Raw genomic sequence first — 8792 nt, forward strand, 5'->3', positions numbered from 1 at the left:
CATATCTATGTAAGTTTCTGAGGCTGGATTTGAACTTAAATCTTCCAGAATCCAGGTCCAGTGGTATTCACTACACTACCTAATTGCCTACAATATACTACTACAAACACCACAGAAGGAAGACAAGAAGGAAGAAGTCATATGTTGTCTTTGACCCATGCTGGTCCTACTCTGGCCTACCACAGGAGGCAAGAATGGATTGAAAGAATAGTTACAATGTTTGATTAGCTCCTAATCAAGGAGTATTTTAATATGGTAAATCCATGATTCCTATCCAACTAATTTACTCAAATGAAAGGCAGTATGTATGATGAAAAGTATAATGGATTTGAAGGCACAAGATTTCAGTTTTAATCTATACTTTGTTACTTGAACTGAGTGTAATTTTGGGTACATGTCATTAGCCTCTCTGTATCTCAGTATCTTCATCTATAATATAAGGGAGTTCAAGGAAATGATCTCTAAGGTCTCTACCAGCTCTGAATCCTATGATTCAATGACCCTATACATTCCAGAATCCATTGGGGAGATATGTGGGCTCTACATGGGCTAGAAGCAGATAATTAGTGGAATCTTGAATACAGGAAAAAGAAAATGAGTGCTTGTTTGGCAGCACATATTATAAAATTAGAATAATACAAAAAAAGTTAGTATAGCCCTGTGCAAGGGTGACATGCAAATGCATAAAGTGTTCCATATTTTTGAGCCAAAAATTATGTTGTTTAAAAGAATAGAGTTGAAACAAAAGACTGGCATAGAGTTAAAAATGAGGTATTGAAAGAGAATTTGTAAAGATTCAGATGAACTAAAACAAAGCAGAAGTAATGATTATAATCTCAAATAATGCAACAGTAAAAATAGTTATGATTAAAAGAGATAAATAAAAACTACCTTATGCTTAAAGGCATGATAGACAATGAAATAATTAATAATGTATATGCATGAGTTGCATAACATCTAAGTACTTTATGAAAAGTTAATAAAATTACATATTAAAATGGGCACCAAAACTATAATAAGACCCTTTTGGACCTAAACAAATGTAACATATATTTTAAAAAGAGAGAAATATCTTAAAGCCCTAGATAGATCTTTGGAAAAATTAGATATAACAAATGTCCAGCAGATACTAAATAGAAATAGCAAGGAACATATATAGCTAAGCTACCTGTGGCCCCTTTACAAAACTTAGTCATGTTTTATGACCAAAAAAAAGCATTATAAACACAGATAAAAAATAATGCATATCTTTTCATGATTACAGAGCAATAAAAATTAAAATTGATGAAAGGATTTTGAAGGAAGTATTCATACTTAAATGGAGACTAAATAGCAACCATATTCAACTGGTGAATCAAAGAACATATCAGAGGAACAATGAATAATTTAATCAAAGAAAGGAACAACAATGAGACAAAAAATCCTTAGAGAAAATTTTATATTTTTAAATACTTTCACCAACAAGAGACAAAAAGAACGGGCAAATATATATGATATGCAATAATAACAAAAAAACTAGAAAAAAAGGCAAATAACAATTAAACAGAAAATACAAATATTTAAAAATCAAAGAGATTAATAAAACTGAAAACCAAAAGGAACCACACTAAACTAAGTGAAACATAGAGCTAATATTTTATGAAAAAACTCATAGAATTTATTAAATGTTACATAATGTCACTTTACAAAATAGAAAACCTTATTATCAACATATCAGTATAAACAATCTTATTATCAAAAGGGGGAATTCACAACAAATGAAGATAAAAAAGGAAATTATTAGAAACTAGTTTGCCCAACTATGCTAGTATAATTGATAATAAATAAAATGTCTGTGTATTCACAAAAATATGAAATATTCAGATTAATGGAATAAGAAATAGAGAATTTTAATAACCCAATCACTGAATTTTCCCCATTAAGAACTTAGGAACAAAAGGGTTTGCAAGGGAATCATATCAAACATTCCATTCCAATATTATATAAATTGTTCTCAAAAATGAGAAGACAGAAGCCTCTGGGAGTGGAGATGTCAGAATAGAGGTGTCAGAATAGAGAAAGCACTTGGCTGAGTTCTTCCAACATTTCCCTCCAAACAACTTTAAAATAATGCCTCAAATAAAATTCTGGAGTGGTAAAGCCAACAAAGGTCAGAGTAAAACATTCTTCCAGGCCAAGACAACTTAGGAGGTCAGAAAAATAGATATTTGACACCGGGAGAAGACTGTCCTAGAACCCACATGGTGGGACTAAGTGGTGAAGACCAAAACATCGTCAGCTTCAGAAGTTCTCAAGCTAGAGATAGTGAGGGGACAGGGCAACTAGTCAGAAAGAAACTACAGAGGGCCCCTGTGATATCACTGGATGCAGGACCAGACCCCATTTGGCAACTTCATTGCTTTTGCCCACTTCTGGGTAATAATTCAGGGGCAAAGAGGAGCACTTTCAGTCAAGAGGGAATAGAAACACTGAAGGAAAATTTCATTTCTGACCCCAAAGGAACAGCAACCCTGCATACCACTATTATTTCTAGTCCTACAGGAACAGGTTAGCTGAGGAGCAATATCTATTGAAATACCAAGAGATCAGAAGCCCTTCCTAAGGACCAGAATTCAGACCAAGTGAGCAGTGATCACACCTCTCCCCAGATCAAATTACCTTGAAAGCACCAAAAACTCCTATACCCTCAGAATTAGCTTTTGAAAGCAGCAGTGCAAAGAAGCCTGAAACTTGAGAAGACACACACACACACACACACACACACACACACACACACACACACGCACACAGAGGGAAAAGGGCCCAACTTTAACATAAAATTCAAAATCAGAAAATATGGTGAAAAACTGAGGAAAAAAAAAAGAACCCCACCATAGAAAGTTACTGTGGTGATAGGGAAGATCAAGACACAAACTCAGAAGAAAACAATGAAGTACAAATAGTTATAAGCAAAACCTCAAAGAAAGATGTGAATTGGACATAAGCCCAACAAGAATTCCTGGGAAACACTTTAAAAATACTTTTCAAAATCAAATAAAAGTGACAGAGCAAAAATTAGGTAAAGAAATAAAAGAAGGGAAAAATTACAAAAAGATACCTTTGTTGTTTATCCTTCATTTTCAAAGAGGACCAATGATCTCAAAATGATGTCTTTAACTTGCAAAGTAACTAGATTTAAGTGGATAGAGTCACAAAAGGACATCAACCTCACTTCTCTTCTTCCAGTCATTGAAGTTCAATGGCAAAACAAAAGTCAAGATGATTGGTGATGGCACAAGATGCAGTGGATGGCTTTGGTGTCTTCAACATTTGACCAAGCTCTAAGTGCTCTACAATGCATTTGTTTTCAAGACCTTTGGAAGAAATTGTTCCCATCTGTCTGTTTCTCTGGGGGAAATCTTCATGTGCTTGGGAATGAATCAATTACATTGGGATAATATTTTAAAAAATGGATACATGAGAAAGAGAAATGTCTTGGGAGATGGGGGAAGAAAGAGGAAGAATGGGGGAAATTATCTCACATAAATTATCTCTAGGAAGAACTTTAACAGTGGAGGGGAAAATGGAGAGATGGCACAACAAATACATGAACCTCACTCACATCTAAATTGGTTCAAAGAGGGAAAAATACGACCACATACTCAATTAGTAAAAGAAATCTATTTTATTGAACAGGGAAGTAGGAGGGGAAAGGGATAAGAGAAGCGGAGGCGGGGGTGGTGACAAAAGGGAGGGCAGATAAAAGAAAACAGTGATCAGAAGCAAAACAAACTTTAGAGGAGGAACAGGATAAAATAGAGAGAAGGATAAGTAGAAGAAAATAGGATGGAGGGGAATGTACCAGTTGGTAATCATAACTGTGAATGTAATGGAATGAACTCACCCATCAAATAGAAGTGGATAGCAGAATGGATTAGAAACTACAATTTAACAATATGTTGTTTACAAGAAATACACTTGAACCAGAGAGAGACATACAGAGAGTTGAAAAAAGGGGCTAGAGAAGAATCTATTATGCCACAAATGAAGTTTGTTTTTGTTTTTGTTTTTTTAAAAGCAGAGGTAGTAGGGATGATCTCAGACAAAGCAAAAACAAAAATAGACCTAATTAAAAGGGATAAGTGGGGAAACTACATCTTGCTAAAGGACACCATAAACAACGAAGTAACCTCAATGCTAAACATCTATGCACCAAATGGCATAGCATTCAAATTCTTAAAGGAAAAGTTAGATGAATTATGGGAGGAAATTCGTAGTAAAACGTACTAGTGGTAGACCTTAACTTTCCATTTTCACAGCTAGAGAAATCTAACCATAAGAAAAAAACTAAAGGAGATGAACAGAATCTTTGAAAAGTTAGAATGGCAGACCTCTGGAGAGAACTGAATGAAAAGAGAAAGGAATATATTTTCTTCTTTCAACTGTATGTGGCACCTTGACAAAAACTGACCATGTATTGCTGCATAAAAACCTCGCAACCAAATGCTGAAAAGCAGAAATGTTAAATGCACCCTTCTCAGATCATAAGGCAATACAATTATATTTACTAGAGGATTATAGAAGAATAGATTAAAAGCTAATCAGAAACTAAAAATTCTAATCCTCAAGAATGAGAATCAAAGAACAAATGGTAGAAACAATAATTTTATTAAAGAGAATGACAACAATGAGACAACATTATGAAATCTATGGGATATAGACAATGAAGTATGTATGGGGAAATTTATAAATCACACACGTTTCTGTACGTTGTCAACAAAACCCAAAAGAACAAGATAAAGAAATTCCATTCAAACAACTGCAGACTATATACTACAATATAAAATATTTGGAAGTCTCCCTACTAAGAGACACACAGGAACTTTATAAAAACACTGCCCTAAGAATTGGAGAGATAATGATCACTCTTGAATAGACATGACAGTATAATAAAATTATTAATATATAATAATATTATATAGCAACTTTTTAGTTGTGGCAAATAACTGAAAGTGCAAAATGTGCCCATCATTTAAGAAATGACTGAAAAAATTGTGGTATACAAATGTAATGAAATATTATATCATAAGAAATTATAAAAGGAATGGTTTCATAGAAACCTCGGAAGAGTTGTATGAAGTGACACTGAGTGAAATGAGAATTTCATATAATAACTACAGAACTATAAAGAAAAAAACAACTCTGTAAGACACAAGAACTCTGGCCAATGCAATGACCAGTCATAACTTCAGGGCAACAAGGATGAAGCATGCTTACCCCACTTCATGGAGAGTTGTTAGACTCAAAGCATGGAATGAAACATTTTCAAATATGACTAATATGTAGATTTATTTTACCTGACCACACTTATTGATTAGAAGAAGTGTTTTTAGGGAGCCTAAATAATTAGAGGTGGAAAGAATAGTGATAATGATGTCCCCCAAAAAAGGAAGACAGAAAGAAAATGCATAGAAGAGATCAAAAGTAGATTCAGAGCGGAACGCTGAAAAATAAGGCTACATTGAGGAAATAATCATTTTTTTAAAAAGCTAATAGTTTTAGATGGAATCCTCTGTTTGGAGATGAAAATGTTCATGTTTGATGTGGTTTGTCAAGTTCAGAATAATTAAAAATTAAGAGATAAAAGATAAAAAGGGGATGATAGAGGGAGAGTTGCAACTTTTCCAGGTACTAGAGTCTCCAGGGTATCATGCTCAGGACCCATGATTGGGAGAATCACACAGAAACAAGGAAGCTGGAACTGTTTGTGGCTGAAATGCCCTGTCTATGGGACTCACTCACCAGAAATCAAGATCAAATGTTGACCTCGTCCCCTCCAACCCTCCACCCCCACATTTTTAGTTTCAATGTTACCTGAACTCCTTATACGTTCCATTATAGACATCTAGAAAGTATGTCTATTAAAGATTTCATTCACACAGACAGCATCAATATTTATCCCATGGCCTGCAGGCAAGTGTTACTTACTAAATCATTTCAGAGAGATGAGCCTGATTGTGATTAATTAGATTTTTTTTTAAAAAAGAACACTCTAAATCAAGTTCATTATCCCACAGCAATCTTTATATTCAATGGTATCAACTATGGCTTATTTATTTTGCTGATAAGTGGAAGGTGAGATTTGTAAACACGTGAAATAATACTTTTTATCTCTTCAGTGGTAAAATATCACATAATAAGTAACACTTGCAGAGCTAGGCAAATTAGTCTGTACCCACAGAACCAGAGCCTGAAAGAAATGATGCTTATAGGCAAATTAGAATTTGTATAAAAATTGAAAATATGCTCTTCAATTCCAGCTACTAATGCTAACTACTATACAATGTATCATTTGACTGACACTAGTTGTGGGAGAGACTAGTGCAAATTTTGTGGGCTGCTAAACTTAATACTGTAAAATATGCATATAAAGTGGACTTCCCTGAACAAACTTTTTTCTCTTCTCCAATTTACATATATCTATGTAGGTATATATGTATTGTCTGTCTATCTATCTATCTATCTGTCTGTCTGTCCGTCCGTCCGTCCGTCCGTTCGTCTATCTATCTATCTATCTATCTATCTATCTATCTATCTATCTATCTATCTATCTATCTATCTACCTGTCTATCTCTCTGTCTGTCTATCTATCTATCTATCTATCATCTATCTATCTATCTATCTATCTATCTATCTATCTATCTATCTAAAAACCTCTTCTTACAATTACAGCTTATTCATTATTGGCATACACCATCAAGGAGATGTGTTCTCACAGACTTAGTAGAAAGATTATTTCAAAAAGTACAGCCATTAACCAGAACATGTTTATTCATTATCAAATTACAGTGACATCAAAAGTTTCAAACAAACTTTCTCCTTATGTATTTTCATAAAAACTGAACTTCTACATGTAAGGATTCAAAATAAGCCGGATGAGGTTGGTCCATGCCACATCTTCTTTCTCTACTACTGGGGTGACTGAAACTGATGGATCTCTTGACCCTGGGAGTTCTGAGTGTCATTAGGGCTAAAGCAGATGAGCTTTCCTTACTAAGTTGGGCATCAGTAAGGTGAGTAATAAAGTGCTAAAGTAGATGGCTACCAGGCTGCCTACTGAAGAGCTAAGTAGCCCACACTATAAAAATGGAACAGATTAAAAGTTCCTTGCAGATCAGCAATGGGATGGGGCCCATGAGTGATTGTTGTCCTTCCAGACTGTGTGAAATAGGTAGATCCAGTTTCAAAAACACAAGCAAAATAAAGTTCTTGCCACACACATGTGAAATGCTTAATAGAAGCTTATTGAATTAAATTAAACAGTGATAGTATCAGGGACAAGTCATTGGAAAAGGCTTTTGACAAGAAGATTATCTGCCAAGTGATGAATTTTTTAACTAAGGCAACTCTAGTAATAGACAATCCCACTTTGTCCTCTGAAGCCTCTTTCTACTTTCATAGTGACTGGGGGTGGGGCTGGTCCAGGGGGAGAAGATGCTAAGAACCATGTAGTTTAGAGGCTACATGCAAACTTTAAATGAACTGTTGGTTTTCTAAATGTGTGGTCTCTGTCTAAAGAACAAAAGAACTCTTGGAGTGGCTATAATAACGGAGGGACCAAATCACACCCATATTTACCTTCTTAGAAAAGAAACCAGAAGACATGAACAATTTAAGAGGAAAGAAAGGAGGGCTTACAACTTTCCTTGGAGAGGCAAATAAAAGAATTTATTTTATTGTATGGTCAAAAGCAACAAGAAATATTTTGCACTGACCATCTCACTTTGCAGTGCTTGTAATGATCACAGAGCCTCTCTGAGCTTTAGTTTTTTAGCTAGGGGATAAGATCTTGAACAAATTCAACAAACATTTATTAAATGATTACCAAGTGTGAGGCACTGTGCTAAATACCAAGGCTACAATGACAAAAACATTCTTCATCTTAAGGAGTTTATATTCTCATGGAATGCAACCATGCATCATGCTCCGATATAAAGAAATACAACACAGTTTCAGGTAAAAGAGGTCACTGATAAGTAGGGACAGTAAAAGAGACTTTGAAGAGTCAGTTGTCACCTGAACTGAGCTATTGAGGACGTTTGGAATTCTAAGAGGCAAAAGTGAAAAGGGTACACATTTCAGGTATGACAAAGGCACCCTAGCATACTGAATTCAGGGAACACTTAGTAGACTAGTTTGACAGTAACATAGAATGTGTAAATTGCTGTTATGTGAAATTTCTAGCAAGGCAGGTGAGAATTAGATTAGGGAGGGCTTTAAATGTTAGACTGAGGAACTGGTATTTTATCCTAGAAGAGGCAATAAGAACCAGTAAGATTTTTGAGTGTCTTAGGCATAATAATTAGATATTTGGGTGATGGAAAGATTGGAGAAGAGAAGAATGGGTGGAAGCAGGGAGACCAATAAGGAGGCTTTTGCAATAATCCCAATGAAAGGTGATAAAGTCCTGAACTAGAGCAGTGTCCTTCCAGGTGGAGAGAAGACAGATACAAGATAGAATTCGTGACATGTGACATCTGATTGACTGTAGGAATGGGAGGTAAAGGCATAGGAAAAGACAAGACTTCTGAGGTCTAAACCAGCACATATAAAAAGGCTGGCCATGCCCTCAACAAATACAAATTTGGGAAATTAGAAGATTTAGAGGGTGAGGAGAGATAATTATTTGTTTTGGAACGTTGAGTTTAAGATCCTGGAATCATAGGGACTTTTACAAGGGTTTCCAAATGGAGTCGGGCAAGTAGACATATATGATACAGTAGTCTTTATAGTCTCTGGGTCACCAATTTTTT

At 35.0% G+C, this 8792-nt stretch overlaps 1 non-coding gene across 1 annotated transcript; it reads left to right on the plus strand.

Moving 5' to 3' along the window:
* Positions 1-598: 598 nt before the first annotated feature.
* On the plus strand, positions 599-703 carry LOC140530558 (U6 spliceosomal RNA). Its single transcript, XR_011975994.1, has one exon. It is a non-coding gene; the product is annotated as a U6 spliceosomal RNA (small nuclear RNA).
* The last annotated feature ends 8089 nt before the right edge of the window (positions 704-8792 follow it).

This window comes from Notamacropus eugenii, chromosome 2, assembly GCF_028372415.1.
Source record: "Notamacropus eugenii isolate mMacEug1 chromosome 2, mMacEug1.pri_v2, whole genome shotgun sequence".
NCBI classification, from domain to species: Eukaryota; Metazoa; Chordata; class Mammalia; order Diprotodontia; family Macropodidae; genus Notamacropus; species Notamacropus eugenii.